Here is a 24,763-nt window from a genome sequence, read left to right as displayed (position 1 = left end):
TTATTTTCTAAGAGGAAAAAAATACACTACCCTTTGCTAAGTTTTTATAACATGTCCTCCTTGAGTTAGGATGCAAATTGATTTCTTCAGTGAGTGCACTCCTTAGTGGTTTCTTACTTTGATAAGCATCTGCTTTGGAAATGATGGTAATTTCTGGTGCTGAAGAATCGCAGGCCTATTTCAAGCCATTAAAAAGCCCATATTTTGATCATTTAACTGAGAGAAATGAAAGTTTCTCTCATTAGGTTCCTCTTTCTGACACCCTCAAAAACTTTGCAAGGAGTACCAGCAGGACCTCAAAAAAAGATGGATATATGTGCACATAAACAGCACCTGTCACAGGCTCAGGACTCAGAAGAGTTGGGCATCACTTCTGCTTTCCAGAGCTCCCCAGAGAGCATGGCACCCTCTCTTCCAGGTCTCTACCTCCAGGCCCATGCCTTTTCAAGCCTTAGTTGTTCATATCCATGATGCATCAACTTGAATTAAATTCACGGAAACTCATTTTTTCCCCTCCTGTCTTAAAAGCTTTATCAAATGCTTATTCTGGGCCTGGCATAGGGGTAGGCAGTAAGGTCCTGTTACCAAAGTGACTTTTTCTATTTGCCTTTCACACGGAGGTCTTTAAGAGACCAAACTGTTGGTTATGCCCTGACCAGTTTGGCTCAGTGGATAGAGCATCGGCCTGCGGACTGAAGGGTCCCAGGTTCGATTCCCGTCAAGGGCATGTATCTTGGTTGTGGGCACATCTCCAGTAGGGGGTGTGCAGGAAACAGCTGACTGATGTTTCTCTCTCATCAGTGTTTCTAACTCTCTAACCTTCTCCCTTCCTCTCTGTAAAAAATCAATAAAATATATATTTTTTAAAAAACTGTTGGTTATTCATGAGCTACTATAGTTAGCTGATGTTCTGGAATCAAGGAGCTGATTTTCATTAGCATCATCCAAACTGCTTCTCTCCCACTATATAGATGCAGAAACTGAGGCTGAGACAAGAGAAGAGAGAAAGGTCCAAGGTCACACCGTCACTCCATTGTAGTGCCCAGTATAGGTCTTCCTTCTTTATAGAACAGATACGGTCCTATACATCCATCAGCATATTGAAATGTGGCAAATTGAGTCATCTTTGCCCATTGTCTTGTCTACTAGATTTGCCAGGTGCTGAGGGATCAGCATACACATGTCTGGAAAGACGAGGTTTTCTCTTATTCTCTTTGGTTGTCCATTCACCACTCCCTCAGCTGCTCCCCAGCACCTACTGCTCTCTCCTTCACTGCGCACCCAGCTCTGGACAGGGGATCTGTCTGCTGCTGGGAACCACCTGAGAGGATGCTGTGTCCACACTGTGAGTACTGTCTTGGACCCCAGCAGAAGAATGACTATAGACCAGATGTTATGGGCTGAATTGTACCTCCCCACAGAGTCATATGTAGATGTCCTAGTCCCTAGTACTTCACAATGGGACTTTATTTGGACTATTTAAAGAGGTAATTAGGCCTGGCTGGGTAGCTCAATTGGTTATAGCATCCTCCCAAGGTTCCAGGTTTGATTCCCAGTCAGGGCACATACACGAATCAACCAATGAATGCATCAATAAGTGGGACAATGAATATCTCTCTCTCTCAAATCAATTTTTAAATTTTGTTTAAAGGTAATTAAATTAAAATCAAACCTTTTGGTTGGGCCCTAATCCAATAGGATAGCTGTCCTTTTAAGAAAATGTAATGTGGACCAGACACATGTAGAAGGAAGACCATGTGAAGACAGGGGGAGAAGACAGCCATCTACAAGCCAGGGAGAGAGGCCACATAGAAACCAACCCTGTCCACACCTTGACCTCGGGGTTCTAGCCTCCAGGATGAAAAAATGGATTTCTGTCATGTAAGCCACCCAGTCTTTACCTTCTGTGATGGCAACCCAAAGCAAACTCCTACAGCAAGCCAGACTTCATTTCCTGGCCTGGCCTGCCCCTCGCTTCTCCACAACCATCTCGCAAGGCTTCCAAAGGGACTGAGGCAACCACAGTTCCAGTCCAGGGGGATAAAACCATGATCTAAATACAGTTTTTTCCATGTTCCAGGCTCCATGCTACCAGATAAAACCCTCATGGAAGTCCCCTTCAGGGCCTGCCTTGGCTTTTAACTGCTCCAAGGGCCTGCTTTTCTGAGCGCTGCCTCCTCCACAGTCCTCACTGAGGGTTTCCTGCCCACCCTTCCCAGAAACCCTCCAGCTTTACACAGGGGACGTGTTCTAGCTCTGGAATGAAGCTCTTCTCAGAAGTACATTTCTCTTAAGTCTGGGATCATGCCCGGAGAGGGTGTCAGCAGGGCAGTCAGGAGTGGCGGTGGCAGTAGTTGTGGTGACAGTGGCGTGTGCACACACATACGCACGCACATTCACATGAGGTTGTCATTCCGGTTTCTGCAGAACACTTCAGGTTGGTGCGGGCCCTGAAGAGCGATCCTTTGTGAGATCCTCCTAGCAGTGTGAATTGCAGATGTATTTCCCAATTGGCCAAAGAGTAAATACCGAATCAGACACACACACGAATTTTTCAAGACAAATCATTAATTCTCAAAGGTATTTTGTTCAAAACAGAGAGCGCAAGATGTCCACAGGGCTGGGCAGGGAATTCAGAGGAGCAGCAGGTGTGTGGTGGGGACAGAGGGGGAGCGGGGCGGTCTCACCTGCCCTTCTAAACAGGCTCAGCCAGGGGCAGGTGTAGATACAGGTGGGCCCGGTTTCATCAGACAAAATAGCAAAGTAGGATTCACATGCCATGTCTCCTTACACTAATGTTGACACCTCCATTTTTTAAAATGAGCCTCTGTTTTGCAACATATGACATAAAGGAAGATTTCTTTCCTGCTTCATAATGTGCAGTCCTCTCACAATAAAATAATTCACAGGTATTATAGAATACAGTTTGTTTTGTGGCATCTCTTTTAAAAAAAAATATATATATATATATATATAATTGATTTTTTACAGAGAGGAAGGGAGAGGCATAGAGAGTCAGAAACATTGATGAGAGAGAAACATCGATCAGCTGCCTCCTGCACACCCCCCACTGGAGATGGGCCCACAACCAAGGTACATGCCCTTGACCAGAATCGAACCTGGGACCTTTCAGTACGCAGGCCGATGCTCCATCCACTGAGCCAAACCGGTTAGGGCTCGTGGCATCTCTTTTACCCACATTTTTTCACAAAGCGCCCCGTTGGATTCAGGGAAATATTAGAAATAAGCCCAGGCGTTGGAAATAGCAGCCTGTGAGGACCTGGTTCAGATCTCACCTGAGGGTGTCTTCCCACCCCCTCTGCTATGAACCAGGGAAGGGCGGGGGAGTGCTGTGGGTCCTTGGATAGAGTTTCCCTGGGTCTCCTGTCTGCTTTGTCTCCCCCTGGCAGTTCTTCAGTCCTAACCTTGCTTGTCTGTGTTCCTGGTTAGCCTCCAAGTTAACAATCTGCAGGCAAACACATACAGTAGGAGAATTGTCTGGAACAAATCCTTGATGCCATAAATAACCACCTCTAGTTTACCTGGTAGTGCAAGGTTGCATTTGTCTTGCTCCCCCTTGGGTCTGAATCCTAATTAGTAGAGCAGCAGTAAATGAAACCCCGTTCCCTTGGACCTGGGAGGGTCCTGCCATTCCCTGGCTCAGCATGGAGACGGGAATGAGCCGGCTTTTGCACTCCGCAGTGATCATTGCTCCAGGCAGGTCACCGCTTGTTGAGCTGGGCACCAGGGCTCTGCTTTTGTGTCCACTCCTGAAAGGTTCCCGGATGGGGTGCTGTGCTGCTCCCTCTTGGGCTCATGCTGTGGGGTCCTGTGGGGAGGGAAGGAGTGGAGGAGAACCTTGTACCCTGCAGGTCTGGTCCCATAAATGGCTTCTCCCTGAACTCCATTGCGAATCTCACATCCTGGACGCCAGGCTGGCTCTCCCCTGAGCACAGCGATGCTAAACTGACCTTCCGCCCTGCGCTTCTGAAGCTCCTCTTCCCACTTTGCCATCGTGCCGCTTCCCTGGTTTATTTTGTGCAGCTCTCTCTGAGCAGCGGGGTGATCTGTCCAGTCCGATTTCATGTGGGCCCTTCAGAAACTGTCCACGCCCCTGCCGAGCACCAGGTGTGACTGACCCGGTGGAGCACTGTGAGTGTGCCTGCAGGAGAACAAAAATGTAGCGGCAGCAGGAGCAGGACACAGATGCCGGCTCAAGTGCCCCTACTAATGAAAAGGAAAAGCTCCTTCGGCCTGCCTCCTGCGCTGCAGACAGCTTTGATCAAATGAGCTGTTGTTTCAGGACCTTTCAAGTGACTTGCTTTGGTGGCAAATTGGGGGCTACCAGCCTCATTTATTTGGTGGCAATGCTGGTTCAGTGAGATGTTGAGAGGGTTGTCAGTGAGAGGCAGATCACTGAATGGAAGATAAGGCAGGAGAGTCCCAATGTCAGAGCCAAGGAAAATAGGCCGGTATATTGGGGCAAATACTATCAGTCCTTTTAAAACCGAGAAAACCTGTAATAAATTGTCTTATTTCATCGTTTCTATTGTAGCCCTATATGTATTTTACACAGCTATTCAGTCTGACTTAGTAAGAAATAAAACATCTCCTAAAATACTGTCCTGATTATAGTAGTTCTTTAAAAGTTCACATCAATCTACAATTTATAGCTGTCGGATCTTGTGCCGCGAGTGTAGACAGAGATGGTTAAAGCATAGTTTTGGAAGACAGACAGGCAGACTTCGCAGCTCACTAGCTGTGTCATCTTTCTTCATCCAGCTCAGTTTCTGCTTCTGTACATTAGGATAATAACACTAATAGCTTCTTTATAGGATTTTGTGAGGGTTGGCGGGTTGCATGTACATTGCACATTTAAGTGTTATAATTGCTGGCTTGCTGCAACATACTTTTCAATATGCTGATAAATCTTGAAATGGGATCTGGGGTTAAGCTCTATGCTAATGTATACTGTGCTATTATGTAATTGAGATAAAATCTACTTTTAGGATACTACTTTCAAGTAAAATAGAAAGAGCTCAATATTTTGAAAGATATCTGAGGACTCATTAATCGCCCCGTTAAGAAGCTTCCTGCAGACACTTTAAATGAGGCAGCTAGTACCTCCGGAGCAGGGGCTGCTGGCCAATGACACCAAGTTCTGAAAAGGCAGGATGTCTAACTTTCTTCATATAAAGAGGGACTTAATTTGCTCCTTTTTGTTGTTGTTGATACTATTACAGTTGTCCCCCTTCACAGCCCCTCTTCGCCCACCTCCACCAAGTCCCTGACCCCGCTCCCCGGGCCTTCCCCACACTGATGTCTGTGTCCATGGGTTATGCATACATGTTCTTTGGCTAATCCCTTCACCATCTTTCATCCAGGCTCCTCCCTCCCCTCTGAGATCTCTCAGTCTGTTTCACGTATCCATGCTTCTTGTCTTATTTTTAAGTTGAATGCTGTGAAAACAACTTTTGGTGTCCTTTAGGTTACAAAATTACTTCATTTTTCTCTTCATTGCTTGGGGACAACCTCTTTGCCACTTGAGAATACATTTGGCCGAGTCTTATGGTTACATGTTCCATCACTACCATCAAAGGCCTTGGACCGCTGCTCCTGAGGTGGAGAAGAAGTCAGGATGTCTGCAGGTCAATTTAAAGCAGCATTATAGCCCTGCCAACAGGGAGTCAGGGCTGCCATAGATCCTCGTGGAAAGCCGGAATTGGAGACGGGCTTGTTTGGTTTCAGCTAGAGAATACGGTGGGGTTTTCTTCAGCATTTTACAAGAGTGGGTGTCATTCCATCTCTATCAGCAGTAGCCAGAACATGCTTGCTCCACCTCGCAATAAAGAATGACAAATCTCTCTGTGCAAGGCTGTGACAGACCTATGATGTGTGCTTTGATAACGTGCACAAAACCATTTCCCATCTTCAGAAATGATGCTTCCAGGAGCAACTCATTTAAAAGTTCCTGTCATATCACAAGGACATCAATATGTAAGGAAGAGTGAACTCAATTTCTAACAGTTTGAAGCATGTGTTTATGCTGAAAGAGGGAAAATTAAAGTCTCTTTCAAAACTCTTCTTCTAGAAATTATATAGTGCTTAGGGTAGGAATTTTAAAACGATTTATTTCTAATTATAGGGTAATTAGAAATGGGTAACTATGATGTACCGGAAATATGTACTATAGAATACATGTTTATTGTTAAAAAAAAAAAGAAAGAAAAAAGAGAGAGAGAGATAAGCAATTTTTTTCTGTTTTTGAAAAAATGTAACACTCAATTTCCCATGTAATAATGATCAATTTTTACATTTTGGAATATAAACTTTCAGAACTTCTTTTTGCATTTGTGTATATAAGCTCACACATTACTTATGATCCTGCATAAAATTTGTCAAAAAGATTGAAATAATGCTCTGCATATTGTTTTGTAACCCCTTCTTTTGCATTTATCAATTTATTTATTTTTTTGGCGTTTTTTATATTAACAAATTCACATTCAGTTTGTTAGTTTTTCAGTAGCGTGAGATTGCATGTGGTAGGGTTTTTCATGATCTTAAGGGATGGGCGGTCTGTCACTTATTCTGGAAGATTGCGTGGATACAGCCCAGTCCCCCGTTCGCACTCTGCAGTGGGTTCGGTGCCCACTTCCGGCCGGGTGTTTACTTACCCTCCCTTCTGCCTGTGGATCAGCTGGAAGAAGGACCCTGGACATGGTAGGATGTCATCTAACAGGTTGTATCAGGCACTTGACCAGACTGCTCACAGATATGAGTGAAATTCCTTCATTTGATTGGAATTATGAAGACTTTCTTACAGGATTCACTAACCGAAAGAAACATCTCTGAAGCACTTGGGGGAAAAGACTCCTGCATATTACAGCATGTCATTTGGAAAATTATATCAGAAACCTGAACATGTAACCTAAATATGCAAACATAGACAGCTAAAGGTATACACACAATGTAAACTACTCCCCTCTCTTCCACTGTAGAATACAACAGCATTGGGCAGCTATTAATATTCTACCTTATTACATTTTCTCATTGAAGGCAAAATGATTCATTGTAAGCTTCTGTTCACAAAAGTGCAAATGACCCCCACAGAATCATAAAATGTCAGCCCTAAAGAGTGCCGTAGAGATCATCTATTAGATGATAGACTATTAAATCCCAAATTAAAGATCTGGGTAAATATTTGCCAAATGTGGGCATGCAAGCGGCATTCACATTTGGCATCGCTGTGTGCATTCTGTATCGGTGACAAATTGTGGTGTAAGAAGAGGGACGAGATCCAAACCAAACTGTTGCTGAGGCTTGACATGTCTTTGAGAGGGCACATATGGCTGTCCATGTTTAAAAGCCAGATCCCACAGATGATGCAAGTAGAAGGAGCAGGACGAAGGGCAGCCCCTGCGTGTGCCCATCAGTTTCAGCTTGGAGCTGTGAAGTACAAGGGTCCCTAGAGAGACTAGCGTGCACGCCAAGAATAAGTCATCTCTGCAGTCAGAGTGACTCCACTGGCAGACAACCTTGGAGCGCGGCTTTTAGTCAGGAAGGGCAAGAAAAATAACATGCTTCCATAGAATATCCTTTTTTGAGGGTAAAAATGTAAAGAAATATATAATTCATGAATATGTGTCTATTGTGAGGCCGCAGATTACAAGGTCCTTCATGACTGTTTTTGTTTTCCTCCTGGCACTGAGGTTATACTTATTAGACTCAAAGTAAGTATTGGCTGGATTGGATTGGGAAAAAAAATGTTTTCCCCTCCTCCCTGTTGTGGTCAGACTCCAGGAAGGAAAACATGGATCTCAACTCAGTTACAGTTAGTTCTTATCTGGGAGGAGCGTTAGCTATGTAGGCCTGTGCCCAGATATTTCTACCAACATCATATATAATGTTAGACACCTGCCAAATGGCAAAACCACTCCAGAAACCATAGAAGGCAGCACCATCCATGAGGCTGCCAGTTGGTAAGACAAATCTAACTGGTTCATTTGTCTCTACTGTTCAACTTCATTGTGTCATCCACAAGGATCACTTGTTCTCAGAAGAATAGAATGTCTCTGTGGTTGCCTAATAAATGGTATGTTCTGGAGATGCCTGTATTTCCCAAGGCCAGACCCAGAATATGAGATTGAAATCAGCATTCTGACCAGTTTACATATGACAGTGCCCACTGCCTACCACTTCACACAGGTGTTCAGGCATGAGGTCTGACAGCAGATTAGGAGGACAAGCCAGTGGAAAGTACAGCTGCTGGAAGCAATAGTAGGCCCAGAGATGGACTCATAAAACCAGGAATGATGGGTGAATCTTAGAGAAGGGAGTTGCCCTGGACTGCCACAACCCAGGTTTGGAATCAGAGTTCAAAACCACAGAGAATTATAATCAAAGGGAAAGCATTGTTCCCACTGCTTTACTGTTCTCTTCTTGATTGTCATACATTTCAATGGCATCCAGATGTTCCATTATTTTAGCTACCAACTTGGGAAATTACATTATAGTTACTTTCAAAGTTGTCAGAACACTAAACTCAACAATGACAGTTTATAACCCATTTTCTCTAAAGTGCTTGATTTTTTTTCCCCTTCTAACCCTGATGGGCTGGCATTTAAATAAAGAAAGTCAGGATTCTGAAATTCAATTAGTTTTTGTATATGCAAAGTTATTCTTTGTGCTCACCCACATGCATATTGGTTCTTATACATACATATTGGATGTATTGTACTTTAACTTTTCCTCTGCTGGTGTCTAGAGTTGTTAAAAATAGGGCATTTGATTCATGGTTTTATCTTTGAATATTTGCAATTTAATTTTAGACTAAACTATAAGTTATTTTGGCTTTCAAATGCATGCTTTTTTTCAGAAAATTGAAGGCGAGTATAAAAAGGCCATGTTATTAATTTTGAAAACATTTATTTTGTTAGTTGACTGAAAAAACATAATGGTATGTATATCATGTTTTACAACTGATTTATATAAGATGTCTCAGAAAACCCCATTCATAATTTCCAGTTGCAAGGGGATGAAGTTCTTCAGTGTAAGCCTACAGCACTCTTATGGTCATTTTGAAATTAGGAGACATGGCAACATTCACACATGATAACTAGAAAATCGGCCACTTTTAAATCAAACAAAAAGGGATAGACAGCCTTGAGGATACTTTTGAAAGGAGACTATTTCTAACAAGTTTAGTTACAGTGTCTGTTCCTAAAGCAAATGAATGAGCGAGTTTTTATAAGACCATTGCTGTTGCTTTTTTTGTGGAGGCTGCTTGTATTATCTGTCTATATGATACTTAGCATCCTATTGAACTCGATAAATATGCAGTTGTGATCATATTATTGCTCAGAACTCACTTAGCACTTTTGCATCTTTTGAGTGTCATGATGTGCTGCCTACAAGGTGCAGGGAATTTTAATTTAATGCCCATTCTGGGGCTTAGAGCTTGGAAGTGTAATGACCCATGTAAGATAATCCTCCACTCTAGCAGGACATTTTTGGAGCAAAGCCATGGGGTTGACCAAGAATTCATTAAAAAGCAGAGAAACTTTACCTCCCATACTAAAATTCAGGAGCTCAGTGTACCGGCTTTTCCAACCTCTGACCTCTAAGCCATACACATCATAATCCCCCAACACACAAAAAAAGAGAAATAGAGAAAAATTGAGTAGGTCTATGGTAATTAAATAGTTCTGACCAACCTCAATCGAACTGTGTCTGTCCATGGTAGAGGTTGAAATTGAAATGGAAATGGGCTGGAACAAGATTGTGTGTGTGTGTGTGTGTGTGTGTGTGTGTGCGTGTGTGTGTGTTTAAGTCAGGAAAACCAAATTTGTCGTCCCTCAGCCTAATTCAGCTATCAGTAGACTTTGGAATATCTGTCAGTTTGCATATAGATAGTATATTTCTCTTATGAAACTCAATTTTCCTTTTGGCTTAATACAAACTATCCACAGAGAGTTTTGATACCCATAATGTTCTTGATACCTGCCACAGTACCTGGCATCTAATAGGCACTCTAGAAATATTTAGCTGAATGAATGAATGATTCATTTTTGAAAATTCCCAGCTGTTCTAAAAATCAAGGTCTTGATTATTTTATTGCTTTTTTTAAAAAAGAGAAAAGTGTTGGGGTTACCTGACAAAATCCTTAACTTTTCCTTGTATCTCATTTGGGATTGCAGGGCAATGAGCTGAAAATCTAATTTATTAATAATGTAATAAAATGCTGTGGGAATACTTAATTTGATATTAAATCTACATAAATAGTTATTTGTGAGAAAAGGCAAATATTTAGTGTGAGATTTGGTTAACAGACCATAGCTAATACAATCTATATATATGAAATCCTAATATGCAAGTAGACCGAACGGCAGAACAACCGAACAACTGGTCACTATGATGTGCGCTGACCACCAGGGGGCATGCATGGAATGTGGCAAGCGTCAGCAGCAGGTGGTAGAGTGTGGAACATGGCGGGCATTGGCTGTGGTGGGATGGTGGAGCAGGTGAGCAGAAGTGCCAGACCAAGGCGGGGCGCTGGTCACTGTCATCAGGTCAAGCCTCTGATGGTTACTGAAAATTCTTTGCTCTCATGTGCTATGGTCCCGCTGGGTACTCACACCTGCTGCCAGCACCAGCCCCGTTTGCACCCACTGCCAGTGCCTGGCACCAGTTCCTATTTCTCAGTGCCATCAGCAGGTGTGAGTGGCGGCTGCTGGCCCCAATCTCCCCTCAGGGTTTCTCCACCTCCCCCTGCTCCTGAGTGGCCATCTGGACTGGTAGCTGCCTCTCACACCTGGTGCCAGCAACGGCCCCACTCGCACCCACTGCTGGCGCCAGAGCCGCCACTCGCATCCATTGCCAGTGCCCAGCACTGGTCCTGATCGCTCGGTGCCATCAGTGGGTGCAAGCGGCAGCTGTCGGCCCAAATTGCCCATGAGGGCTTTTCTACCTCCTCCTGCTCCTAAAGGGTGAACAGGGCAGCAGCAGCCACTTGCACCCGCTGATGGCACTGGCCCTGCTTGCACCCAATGCTGGCACCCGTCCCAATTGCTCTGCGCTGTCAGCACATGGGAGTGGTGGCAGCGGGAGCGGGGCTGCGGCAGACAGGACCAGGACTGTGGTGGGAGGGGCCGGGCAGAGGTGTGGAGGATGGGCTGAGACCCACCTCTGTGCCCACCACAGCCTCATGGCCCACAGTTCAAGGTGCATGAATTTATGCACTGGGCCCCTAGTAAATAAGTAACTACAGATACATTTATGCACACACACACATACATACACATGCTTACTTCCTACACATAAAATACTGATTAGACTCAAGGTTGCTCTTAAACAATTGGGACACCAGAATAACACAATTAATGCAATAATTAACCATAGGACAGAATGTAATCACATTATGTGTCCAATTGTGACATGTGAGATGTGTATGTCCTGTAAGAATTAAGGGCTAGGCTTACCAAGGGGGACTTCATGGAAGATTTGAGACTTGATCTGGCCTTGGATAAGAAGAGGAGCCCTGTAAAATAAGAGGACATGTATGATCCAAGTATGCAGGGATGGATATGGCACCCTTGGGAGACTGACTAGAGTGGCCTAAATGCCAAGGGAAATAGGATTTGGAGATAAGTGTGGGGGTAGAGAGAATGAGGTAGTAGTTTTGACCATAGGAAATACAGAGCAATGAAAGCTTATTGAGCAGAATGGTGACATGATGGAAGTTGTATATAAAGATAATTTATCAGTATCTAGTGAAAGGGGGCTTTGGAGTAAGAAAGGGACTGAGAGCAAGCCAGCCAGTTAAGAAAGGGCAGATCCAGGTATGAGGGGATTGCTACCCAATCACACACAAATGGGGATATCAGTAAGATGAAGGATACATGGGGAAATGTGCAAAACTTGGGGACTGAATGAGAGACTCAAGGGAGGCACAAGGGTAGTTATTTCCCACAGTTGTCAGAAGCTAATATTCAGCAGCCGACCTATAAAGACCTCATAAGTGTGCTTGGCTTCATCCGTGATTCTTCCTATATGAAGTGAGGTGCTCATCATGCCGATTGCTAACTGTTTAAGTATCTCTTTTTCATTCACCATCAGAATATGACCTCAGGATTGGTCTACTCTTGTCTTCTGCAAAAAAGAAGCCCTTTTAGCATATTTTCTGGGGGGTGGATAGAAAGAAAAATGTTTCTTCTTTTTTGTTGTAAATACTAGTATACATGTATTTTAGCTGTACTCGTTTCCATACAGTTCTTGACTCTGCATGTTGCAACCACTCTGGCCACTGCAGTGTTTCTCACACAGGTGAGTTTGACTTAGAGTCCACGTATTTTAATTTTCTTCTTCACTGAATGTGTACTTGGGAGGTGACCATGAGGAGGAGGCAGTTCATTCACCAGGGCCTCTTTGTCTGATAAATCCATCATCCCAACTGAATCACAATGGTATAGAGATGGACTCTAGAGAGATTCTTTAGGGAAAGGAGGGAGGTTTCCCTTCTATGACTGTAGTAGGGTCTAATGTTCTCTAAGAGAATGGAAACCAATGGAACATTTGTGAAGCTGGGAGAAACCCATTGTTACCAGCTGCAAAATGCCTGGGTCTTGGTTCAAGCTGACCAAGGTGTTTTGAATCAAGATTCTGCCATTTATTTGTTGAATGATAATAGAGCAAATTTGTAATCTATGATAGTTTTCAGTATCCTCATCTGTTAAAAGGGAAGATAATAGCACCTCATTAGGTGGTTTAGGTGGTTTTAATTGCTGTGTGGAGAGCATATGTAGAGAGACTAGCAGAATGCTTTGCCAATAGCAATATATCAACTATTGTTAATTTCCTTCTTCAAGGCAAAAACAAGGCATGTTTCATTGTCCCCAATTCCTAGCACAGCCCTAGCATAGTCAGTGAATATTTTGCTCGATGGATGCAAAAGCCAAAGGGCATTTTAAGGACTAGGGAAAGCAGCAATATCTATAAATATACCTGTTTGCCTTACACTGGAGGCATCTTTTCAGCACTTCAGCTAACATACATCCTTGCTGACATGCAAGTGTGTGTATTGCTCTTGTACTTCTGAAGGTGAGCCATTTTATTCCCTCTCACAGGTCTGCCAGGAGGCTCAGATGACTCACCCTCCTACAGATCAGGTGGCCAATTATGTTATTAGAAAGTAGAAGTATGTGGAATGGCTTTGTCAGCCACCGGACTGCAGATCTAGGTTTCATACTGCTGTGTTTAAAATGACTGAAAAATGTGAATGATATGCTGTATGAACATATATAGAAGAGTTTTTAAAAAATAGTTTATGGAAGACTTTATTTTTACTCCTATGTTTCAGCTATTACGTTGTTCTTAATTTAAAATTGATTTTAGTTCATTTCTACAACCATTCCTTCAGTGCCTAGGACATGCAGGTTATGTTCAGTGTGACAGGGACATTATAATGAAAAGGGTGAACTGGATGATGCCAAAGTGGATTCAGCTAGATAACCAAGATGAACTGTCACAATGGCCACACATTTTTGTAGTTTCTCCCATCAAGAGGTAGAGCCTTGGCTTGGTGACTTGCTGCGATCAAGCATCAGTCGTATCCAGCAGGAAAAAACATGTAGAATTTCTGAGCTGGGGCCCTCAAAGATATTGCTTTTGTTCTTCCTGTGCTTATTAATCCTGAGACTTTGCCCTGTTTTCATGATGGGGTCAGTCCTCAGAGGTGAGATGGACCCTCCTACCAAATTTTGGGTTGAATCTCTAGACATGATTCCACACATTCACCAAGAGGTAATGAAGGGTTCGTTACTGGAATAATTCACTTTCTGGAGAAAGAAGACTAAACTCTCAAGCTAGTCCGAAAATGGCTTGAGAAAGTAGCGAAAGGAGACTGGCGTGGGGTTGCGTGTGCTTGGGGCTGGGGCTGAAGTGTGTGTTCCTGCTGTGGAGCTGCTGCTAATGTGGTTTGCACTTCTTACCAGCATGAAGGTGGGAGTACTGGGCTTTCTCCTCTACTTCCCCAGATGTGGAGCAAAGAGAGAAGAGCATGTGGTGGGGCCTAAAAGCTGTTAGCAGTCAGAAAAATGGAGTCAGGCTCTTTCTCAATCTTTACTGCAACTGTCTTCATAGCACTTAGCACCTAAAAGTATATTTTAAAAAGTTTTACCTATTTTTTATTAATTTCTCCACCCTCTCTACAGATTACAAACTGCATAATGGTTGAGACCAAATCTATATTGTTCTCCACTGAATCTCCAGCCTCTAGATTAGTACCTGACACCCAGTAGGTGCTCAGTAAATATTTGCGTATGAATGAACTTCTACAAGTGAACATTAGTTTCTCTGTACTCAATCCTAATGCTTAGCAAACCCCTCAGAGAACAGGTGCACTGAAGGTAAATTGTAACGATCTTAAGTTTGAGTGGCCTGCGCTGCCTCTCCTATAAGTTGAAACCCCCGAAGGAATGGCTGGGGAATGTTAGCCTTTGCTTCTTCTCTATGCTTTGAGCTATATCTTTCGTATCAAGTCAGATTGCCAGAAAACCATGTACATGGATCAAGTTATACTGGCTTCCCATGGAAATATTTTTACAGCATTATGTTCTTGATTTTTATTGACATTATTGTACTACACAGTTATGTCCCCCTGTCTGAATATTTTGTACAGGTGCTGCTCAGAACAATGTCCTTTAAGTCATTCACTAGGAAAGAAACACGCAGCAGGATCTCCAAGTTTAGAGCTGGGGCTTGGGAAATGTCCTCCTTTATTACATTAGCCATCTATTATAGAGCAACTGTTGTGTTGAACACTAGTTGCTTCCCTTAGCTTAGATTTTCTCATATTGCTGTCCCTACCACACTCACACCCCTAACTCTTGCCATTTTTTCTATATACATATAAAATTATACATATACACAAGGAGCGCAGTGCACGAATTCATGCACCTTGAAAGGAACTATAGGCTCTAGGCTGTGGTGGGCACAGGGGTAGGGTGGGGCTCAGCCCATCCTCCTCGCCCCCGCCTGGCCCCTCCCACACTGCCCCCCACCTCCACTGGTTCCCTGTCTGCTGGCAGCTCTGCTCCCACCGCCACCACTGCTCCCACGTGCTGATGGCACTGGCCCCACTTGCACTTGCTGATGGTGTAGAGCGATTGGGGCCAGGGACAACAGCGGGTGTAAATAGGGCCAGCGCCATCAGCTGGTGCAAGAGGCATCTGCTGCCCAGATCACCCCGCAGGAGCAGGGGGAGGTGGAGAAGCCCTCAGGGGTGATCAGGGCCAGCAGTGGCAGCTCACACACATTGATGGCACTGGCGGTGGGTGTGAGTGGAGCCAGCACCGGCAGTGGATGCAAGCGGTGGCTCCGGCGCGGGCAAGCACCAGGTAGGACCACTGGGTGGGACCACAGCGCGTGGGAGCAAAGAATTTCAGTAACCACCAGAGGCTCGCCCTGATGACAGTGACCAGTGCCCTGCCTTGGTCTGGTGCCTCTGCTCACCTGCCCACCATCTCGCCGCCGCCAATGCCCGCCATGTTCCTCATGCACCCCTTGGTGGTCAGCAAACAGCATAGTGACCGGTTGTTCAGTTGTTTGGTTGTTCCACCATTGGGTCTATTTTCATATTAGAGTTTTATATAGAGAGATAATTTTAATGATATATGTCTCTACACACACACTTTTTCTGGTAAGTCTCCTCAAACCTACTTTATTAGTATTAGTAATTAATAAATGGACCTTCCTCCTAAGACACACTGGAAAAAGTCTGAGTAAGATTGAACTTTCCATTGTCCTTCCTCTGTTTAAGGGGAATGTGGTGGAAAGCTGAGAGTGATGCCATGAGCTTACTCCATCAGAGGTAGAACGTTATTCACCCTTAAGTCTCCCTTAGCACAATAAATGTTTGTTGCATTACTGTTCCATAGGGGCTTAATTAGTGTTATTTATGACTGGAACTTGTAGAATATAAGGGTCTAGTATTTGAAACACGTCCACTTTCCAGAGATATCCCAGAGGATATCTTTAAAGTCGAATAAGAGGTTGATTTTCATCTGTAACCTCTCACTGCTTAACATGGTGCCTACGGCTTAGGCCCTAAAAACCGTTGTGGAATATTTACTGATTGATCTCCAGGAGCACTTTCACATCTGTGAAACTATGGGATTGATTATCTTCTTTTATCTAGGACCCTGATACACTGAAAATGAAACAAGAAGCCACTGCCAATATAGTTGCTTTAACCTATAATTTAAAATGCTTTAAGATGTAATCAAATTAACCTTTTCTTTAAAAAATAAGTATATACAAGGTGAGCTACAGAGTTAGTTTGTATAAAGTGAATCTATTCTTTGGCCACTTTTTGCCATACAATTAGAGATATATTTTTATTTAAAACATGTCATGAGATACTAAACTGTGAAGCTTTTAGTAAGAAAGGACTTACAATCTGACAGTATTGTACACTGGGTGAGAGAGTGGTAAAAGCGTTTCCTAATACTTTGAGAAGCCTCAACCCTATCTAGTTTTCCCATTTTCTTCATCTCCATTTCTAGGTTGATTCAATGCTCCAGCTTTTGGAACTTAATTAACTCTTCTCCATATTATTAATGGCAATTTGAAGTTATTTAATAGACATCTAAATTCACATAAAGTTTTTGCATATAAAAATGAATTATTATTAACCTACAGCAGGACTTCAAACTCAAAATCTATTGCACAGCTCCTTTAATGCAAATAATATTTGAATTCAGCCTTTGCTATCCTCTGAGGATTTATGTGTGATAGTCCTGGATTCTAAATGCCATGGCATATCTTTAGTAACAAGCACACACTGCACATAGTACAATAAGGGCTACCTGAGCAAATGCAGGAAGTATGTTATTACAAGTTAAATGGGATAGTCAAGGGTCTTATCAGCTATTGTTCGAAAAATATGAAGTAAAAAGCTGTGTCCCTCTTGGGGGTGATGCAAATTGGACTTTGGTGATTGCTCAACTCTATAAATATACTAAAAAGCATTTAAGACTACTTTGGGAATGGGGTCGAAAGAAGAAAACACGAATCCGAGGTAGCAGTCTCCAGAGAAGCTCACGCTACTGATGAGACACAGCCCCAAGCAGTTATAAGAGGATGTACAGGTGCCCCCAGGGCATCCTTAGACCCCACCTTGACCTAGCCTTACAGGATTACCTTTGGGCAGTACAAGCCCATCTAGGAGAGAAGCTGGGCGGAGCCATGTGCTTCTTAAAGTCCCATTCTCAACACTTTGAGAATTCCTCTTCTGGGACCCAAACTCTGTGTGTGAGTGTATGAGTGTACCCTAAAAGTACACCCCATGATTCTCCTCCTCTGCTGCCTTTTCTGTCACTTTCTACATGCTTTGTGGACCAGAATAGTCCTTGAGCCATTGTAGCTCGGTGGGTGCTTCTGGCACTGGAGAGGTGGGCTTGGAAGGGTGCTGGGAGGAAGAGAGAGGCTGCAGCAGGTGGTGTAAGACCTAGAAGGAGCACGTGTTGCACTGTCAGTTCTCTGCGTGGTACCCACTGTGTTCCTAAGCCTTCCCGTCAAGAGTGTCCTCCTTCCACTTCCTCTGAATGTGAAGGATTATTTACTCCAAGAGGGAACTCTGGTGGTCTGAGGAAGAGAAGCCCCTCCTTCAGCCTCTCAGCCGGATGGGGAGGATGAGGCAGAAGAAAGGCAGTGGTTGGATGAGGAAAACAATCACACATAAGCACCAGAATTTCCTGAGTTCACCACTAGACTCCAAGAAGCTAGCCATGCCCTGGGGGCAGTGTATTTCCTAAGCTTACCTGGAGTACCCCAAGGGATGAGTACTGGATAGCAATGAATCGTTTTCTGAAATCTAAAAACCTCAGCAACATATTTTTACTGCTCAGGAGTTCTGCTTCCATCACTTGTGACTTCATTCAGCCTGTTGTCCATTGCACTGATGACTCCTCAGATGCTGGTATGGAATATGAGCTTTGAAAATGGTGTGAATTAATTACTGGGGGCCGAGTGCCAATATTTTCTCAAGGCAAACAAGCTTATTGGTATTTCTCAGAGGGACTGCTCACAAGGCTATGATCATATTCCTAAACAAAGGGATGAGATTTTCAGATGTATACAAGACTTCTTGAAGAAACACAGATAGTATAAATTCTTAGATGAAGACTTTGTATTGGATATAATAAAGACAGTAGGGGGGAGGTGTGGCTAATCAATTTTAATCCGTTGGGGGAAGTAACAGATTCGCTGCTGTTTACTTAAGAAGAACTAATATCTGGAAGAAAATTAAAAGATTATTTTAGGGCAGGAGGGGCTCTGGAGCAGGATTCTACAGCTTTCCATGGCACAAACGGTGAAGTTACAGTTCAACCCAGTCTCTGAGTTATCGACTGCCCCAGGACTTTGTGGGCCTCTCTACATAGGAAGATGTTCACAAACTCATTGATTTTCTTAAACTGAAGAGAAATCAGCAAGAGGATGACTGACTGGGGTGCTAGAGTTCAAGACTGAGTTAAGGAGGAAAGCACAGCTACTTCAGGAGGCTGTTGATGGTTCACAACTTCCTATTAACCCAGTTGGACGAGGGTGGGGTGAACATTGTGGAAATCAATAGTTTTTTATATTCATATATATTAACCTGGAGGGAAAACAGAGGGACCTTTCTACTTGTAAAAATAACATAATAAACAGATATTAAACATTAAAAAAATCAACATTTCATTTTACATTTTAAACAGGTAAACTTTATGGCATCTAAATTACATCTCAGTAAAGCTGATTTTTTTAAAAAAAACTTTGTCCTGGCCCTAGCTGATTTAGCTCAGTGGATAGAGCATTGGCCTGTGGAATGAAGGGTCCATGGTTCAATTCTGGTGAAGGGCACATGCCTGGGTTGCCGGCTTGATCCCCAGTAGGGTGTGTGCAGGAGGCAGCCAATTAATTATTTTCTCTCATCATTGATGTTTCTATCTCTCCTTCCTCTCCCTTCCTCTCTGAAATCAATAAAAATCTATTAAAAAACAAAAAATAAATAAAGAACTGTCCTGGTGAAGGAATGAAAGAATGGTTTAATTTACATGTACTATAAAAAGCATCAGTAATCCTAATAAACTTTCAGTTGAAACAAATATTAACTGCACCATTATGATGGTGTAAACATCAACTGCCCAAGAAATTTTTTTAAGTTTTGTCTTGTCTGTAGCTATGGCTCCATTTTATGACATAGAAATGTAGCATCTTTGATGATCCTGCCAATTGTGAGGTATTTATTGAGTTCAATTTTGATAGGGACTGCTCCTGGAGAGCCAAAGGCATCCTATATAATAAAAGGCTAATATGCAAATAGACCAAATGGCAGAACGACAGGGGGAGCACTGCTCAGCCAGAAGATGAGCTCACAACTGGCGAATACAGCGGCGCTAAGGACCCCCAAGGTGTCCTGGACTGAGAGAGGGCACAGGCCTGGCTGAGGGACACCCCCGCCCCCCAGTGCATGAATGTTGTGCACCAGGCCTCTAGTAAAATATAAAACACAATTGCATCAGTCACCTATTTCATGTAACAAAACTTTGTGGCTTAAAGCAACAGACATTTTATTTATTTCACAATGTTGTGGGTTGCTGAGTTGCTGTTATCTTCTCTGGCTGGGCTGATCTTTGCTGGGCTTTTTCAGGAGATTGTGGTCAGCAGGTGAGAAGGTTGGTTGATCTAGGACAGAGTCACTTGTATGTCTGGCAGTGGGTAGGCTGGCATCTGAGGTGCTTTGTTCTCCTCCACTGGCCTCTTATTTTCTACCTTGGTTGCATAGTGATCTCAGAGTTTAAAGGGTAGCATGAGCAGGAACCACAAAGGTTATTGAGGCTCAGAATTAGAGCGCACACAGTGTCACTTCCACTGCATTTTATTAGTCAAAGCAAGTAAGCAAATAGTAAGCTTCGGTTACTATAACAGAGTTCCAAAGACTGATTATAAAGTCCAAGATCAGGGTGCCAGCATGGTGGGGGTCTAGTGAGAGCCTTCTTCTGGGTTGAAAATTGTCAACTTCTCATTATATCCTCACACACACAAAAATAGAACCAACTAGCTCTCTGGTCTTTCTTTATAAGGGCACTTATTCCATTTATAAGGGTTCCATCCGTATGACCTAGTGACCTTCTAAAGTCCCCATCCTTTAATATCATTGAGGGTGCCAGCATCGTGGGGGTCTAGTGAGAGCCTTCTTCTGGGTTGAAAATTGTCAACTTCTCATTATATCCTCACACACACAAAAATAGAACCAACTAGCTCTCTGGTCTTTCTTTATAAGGGCACTTATCCCATTTATAAGGGTTCCATCCGTATGACCTAGTGACCTTCTAAAGGCCCCATCCTTTAATATCATTACATTGGAGATTATATTTCAATTTATGAATTGGAGGGACACACAAACATTCAGTCCAGAACACCAAGCCAGACCTGATTCAAAAGCCAGGGAAACAGAGATAGAATTCTCTTCTTGATACAGGGAGCTATGAATTGCGTGGCCATTTTTGCATTTCACCATGATATACTATCTATGTGAATCTGCTTAGGTGTTGTATACCACTTTCATTTAATTAGAGTAAGTCTCATAATGAAGATGATTTGACCCTAGGTGTTGTTAAATACACAGTCATAATGTTACATATGTATTAAATTTGGGATTAATTGCCTTATTGGAAATGGCAGGGATAACAGCAACCATTACCAAAATTGTTTAAATTTTGCTTTTGAGGTTTGCCACAGATTTATCTAACATAAGTAATTCTTTGTGCTTCTAATTTTTATACCATTAGGTAGAAATCTAATGCCAGAGGATCATGGGGAATCCTTGATGGGATTAAAACTATGCTGTGGTTAGTACACATTGGATTATTGAGAATCAACAACATGATTTATGTGCTAATTCTGGTCATTTGCTAGCTAGAACTTTTCTCACAGCAATGGGAAAAGTTGGGGAGTAGACCAAAACGTTCACATGAATACAACAAGAAACACAACAAGACAAGAGTAGGAAATAACACCCTAAATCCTATTGACTAATGTTAGAAAATACATTCATAAAATACACACTTGGTTAAGCTACGCATCAAAAGGAAAATCATCTACAGGAAGTGGGAAATTGCCAAATATGATCTTACATCTTTGTTAAAACTATGAGATCATCATTCTCTTGCCAACTGTCCCTAAGAAAGAAGTCTCCCCCTTTTAGGTGGAGAGCAGAATGCCCAGGTCAAGCTAAAAAACCACTCAAGTCTACATTTGACATTAGCCATGTCAGAACCAAAGACCTTTGTTCACAGCCATTAAACATTTTTACAATCTGACTTTGAAAAACCTCTTCAGGTTCAACCTTGGGTCTCAAACAGAAAAATTCACGCCCCAACTACTTTATCAAAGTGTGCTGTTCAGTTTAATTTCCTATCCCTAGGCATCCATTTTCTATAAACACAGCTCCCAATGTGATGGTATCAAAATAAATGCCTGCTTCCAACTTATCTGATAGAAGAAGAAGAAAGGAACTTGTTACTTTAGGGATTTTTTAAAACTGATTATACAGTTATAGAAGTCTAACATCTTAAAGGGTATCTTAAATGATTCTTTTATTCTATAATCTGTTGCCTCCAGATACAGTTGAGATATTTTTTAATAAAAGTACTAAGCCAGTTTCTTAGTAGCATATAAATTGAGGATTATAAAGAGATTTTTTAAAGCAGAAATTTCTGTTCTTTGCTATAATCTTCAGGTTGATACATTAATATAGAGACTCCTTTCCACCATTTCTGTCCACTGAGTCACAAGTGGAACAATGGAGAAAGCCTAGCCAGGGTGCTACACTGGGGAGCCTTTCCATCTCTCCAGTATTGCTCTACAAATAGACAGTTAATATTTTTTAAATTTCTAAAATTTTCTAATTTAAAATTTTTTTTTGATTATTCAGTCTCCAAAAACTCTCTCTAGATCTCTAAGGCACTTTACCAAATTTACTAAAATACCAACTCTGAAGTCTGCAGGACTTCACATTGAATGGAATTGTCACAGCCTGTGCTGTGACAATTTCTAGGAAATTCTGATTCTGGGTTTTTCTTTTTCTTTTCTGTATCCAGTATTTTAAGTATATTTAATTTTTTAAGAACTAAGAGTCACATTTGGCTTAATTTTCTTATCAATATGTTTATTATTCAGAAATGTATATTTCATAGTCAACAACCACAATTGAGGATGACACTAATTTCCCATATATTCATCATGCTTACGAATTTGCTGAGGAAACTAGCAGAGCAACTATATCAATAGCAAATGGTGAATTTTTTGTTACTTGTTAGAAATGCAGATCTTAAGCTGATATGCCCTTTCAGCCATTGATAAAAGAATGATAAAATGCTTAAAATGTGAAATATTTTCAATGACAGAGGATGGAAGACATTCAGATGCCTAAAACATCTTCACACATGATATAATAAAATTTAACGAGTGAATTGCCAGAAGCCAAATTAAGGCTCAGTCTCTCTGAAAATATAAGAATTGTTAAACTCTAAAATAATAGAAAATGACATTCAAAAACAACTAAAGAAATCTAGAATGTCTAAAATCATTCCATCTCAAATGATTAGCTCGTTTGTTATTCCCTAGCAACTGGGGTATCTGTAAGTGGCATATGTCAAGTTAGTAGCAATGGGCAGACTACCAAAAAGTGAAAAATGTCTACTGCGATATAAAAGAAATAGGATGGGATTACTCAACAGATCAAATTTATCATCATGTTAAATCTATTCAGAAGTCTAAGACACTCAGGTTCTTAACTCTCAACAAAATGAACATTCACTTAAAATGCTGCTCTTAAGACAAAATTGAAAAAGTGTCATTTCCCTAAAATCTTTAGAAACTATTAAAACCACCTAATGTAAATGAATTTTCACTAAACTTGTAAACAGTTACAAGAAAAAAAAATGTTTTGGTGAATTTAACACATTGATTTTTAGCACATTGGCTTTGCATTGTTTATTTTAGCATATTGATCTTTGGCAGTTATGCTTTCTTCTGATATCTGGTCAGAGAAAGAACAAACTGGATAATCAAAGATTCATTTATAAAAAAAAATAAATATCGAGTGCCAAAAGTCGCCAGCTAGGAAATTGGGTATCCAGTGGTTACTGAGACAAACATTGCCCCTAAACTTATGGGAGTTACAGTATACCAAGAGACACAAACATTAAATAAAAGTCACGCAACTAGTTATTTAGCTCGAGTCAAAGTAGTGCTTTTTTAAAAAGCCATGATGTAACACTGCTAAAAAAAGAAGAAGAAGAAGAAGTGAAGTAGGCGTAGTGTGAAATGAGAGGAGGGCCTGAGAGCTGGAACTTCCTATTTTTAATTGGTTTGTAATTAAACATTTTGTAAAACAGGAAGTGCAGTTCCTGCCTGCCAGAACAGATTAGAGGAATAGAGTTGTCATCCCCACAGCAGGTGTTGGCAGATGATGTGGTTGCTCTACAGGGGCAGAGGCATGCAGACCAAGGGCATGCAGACCAAGGGCAAAGAAGGTCCTGGTGGAGGAGGAGGGGCTGGCTTTCTTTAAAGTCTCCAGTGTTCATCTTTGTAGGGGCCCTTCCTGTTGTTTTCACATGCGCTGCAGATTATCATTGTCCTTAAAGCCACAGTCCCATGCCTTTTTGTCTTTTGTCTCACCTGTAGCCTCCTAGCTTCTCACTGCCTACTGCTGCTGTTCTGTGAGTGCTCTCCAGGGCCCCCACTAAGGCTGGTCTCCCAGTTCCTTTTCTTCTATTTTTATTCTTGCTGTTCCCTGTCACCTGCTGTACATCTCAAGGTGCTAGTAGGCCTTTGAGAGAACAGGCTGGCCAGCTATGGCATCCCAGAATGATTGAACACCTCAAATTCATTAGATGTAGCCTGTGAGTCCCTGCCACTATCAGGAAGTGTCTGTATGTTGGACTGTTCCCAAGCTTTAACTCCATGTAGTCTTGTTTAGAAATCTAAGGATTATCAAAGTTTAGACTTGAGATCACCAATGTTTTATTTTTACCGATACCAGAAGACAAGTTATTCATATCAACAAAAGTTGTAAATATGTAGAATTTGTTTTTAAAAAAGATAAATGAAAGACCAGAGATAAAATTGTGTGCTTAAGACATATGCAATTGTAAATAGCTTTGTTAAAAACAAAAAAACTCTATTAAAAATCATTAAGAGAGGAAATATTTTTTTTTCAATTACAGTTGACATTCAATATTATTTTATACTAGAGGTCCAGTGCATGAAATTTGTGCATGGGTGTGGTCCTAGGCCTGGCTGGCAATCAGGACCTATTGGGGCTGTCTCGTCCAGTCCTGATCAAGGCCAGCTGCCAGACAGGGCCTGTCAAACAGGACTGGGGGAGGGACTACGGGAGGTTGGCTGGCTGTGGGAGGTTAGCTGTGAGAGCGCACTGACCACCAGGAAGCAGCTCCTGTATTGAGCGTCTGCCCCCTGGTGGTCAATGCGCATCATAGCGACTGGTCGACTGGTTGTTCTGGTTGTTCCAGACATTCAGTCGTAATGGTCGCTTAGCCTTTTATATAGAGAGAGATTAGTTCAGGTGTACAGCATAGAGGTCAGACATTTTTATTGAATATGAAAATGTATGTGAGAAAACTAATTGATGGTTTGCATTCCACTTATTCTTAAACCAGAAATGCTTTCAAAGCATGGGATAGATAACTGGTTTTCAACT

The 24,763-nt window shown here is 42.1% G+C and overlaps 1 protein-coding gene and 1 pseudogene across 1 annotated transcript in view; both read left to right on the top strand.

Moving 5' to 3' along the window:
- The window catches only part of FAT3 (FAT atypical cadherin 3), a 520,386-nt gene that overhangs the window by 329,152 nt on the left and 166,471 nt on the right, over positions 1-24,763 (top strand). The gene's annotated exons all lie outside the window — the stretch shown is intronic.
- LOC102774892 lies at positions 13,990-18,508 on the top strand (annotated as a pseudogene).

The sequence above is a fragment of the Myotis davidii genome, unplaced genomic scaffold (genome assembly GCF_000327345.1).
Source record: "Myotis davidii unplaced genomic scaffold, ASM32734v1 scaffold345, whole genome shotgun sequence".
Taxonomy (NCBI): Eukaryota; Metazoa; Chordata; class Mammalia; order Chiroptera; family Vespertilionidae; genus Myotis; species Myotis davidii.
Note: the sequence above shows the minus strand (reverse complement) of the source record. Positions and strands in the feature narration are given on the sequence as shown.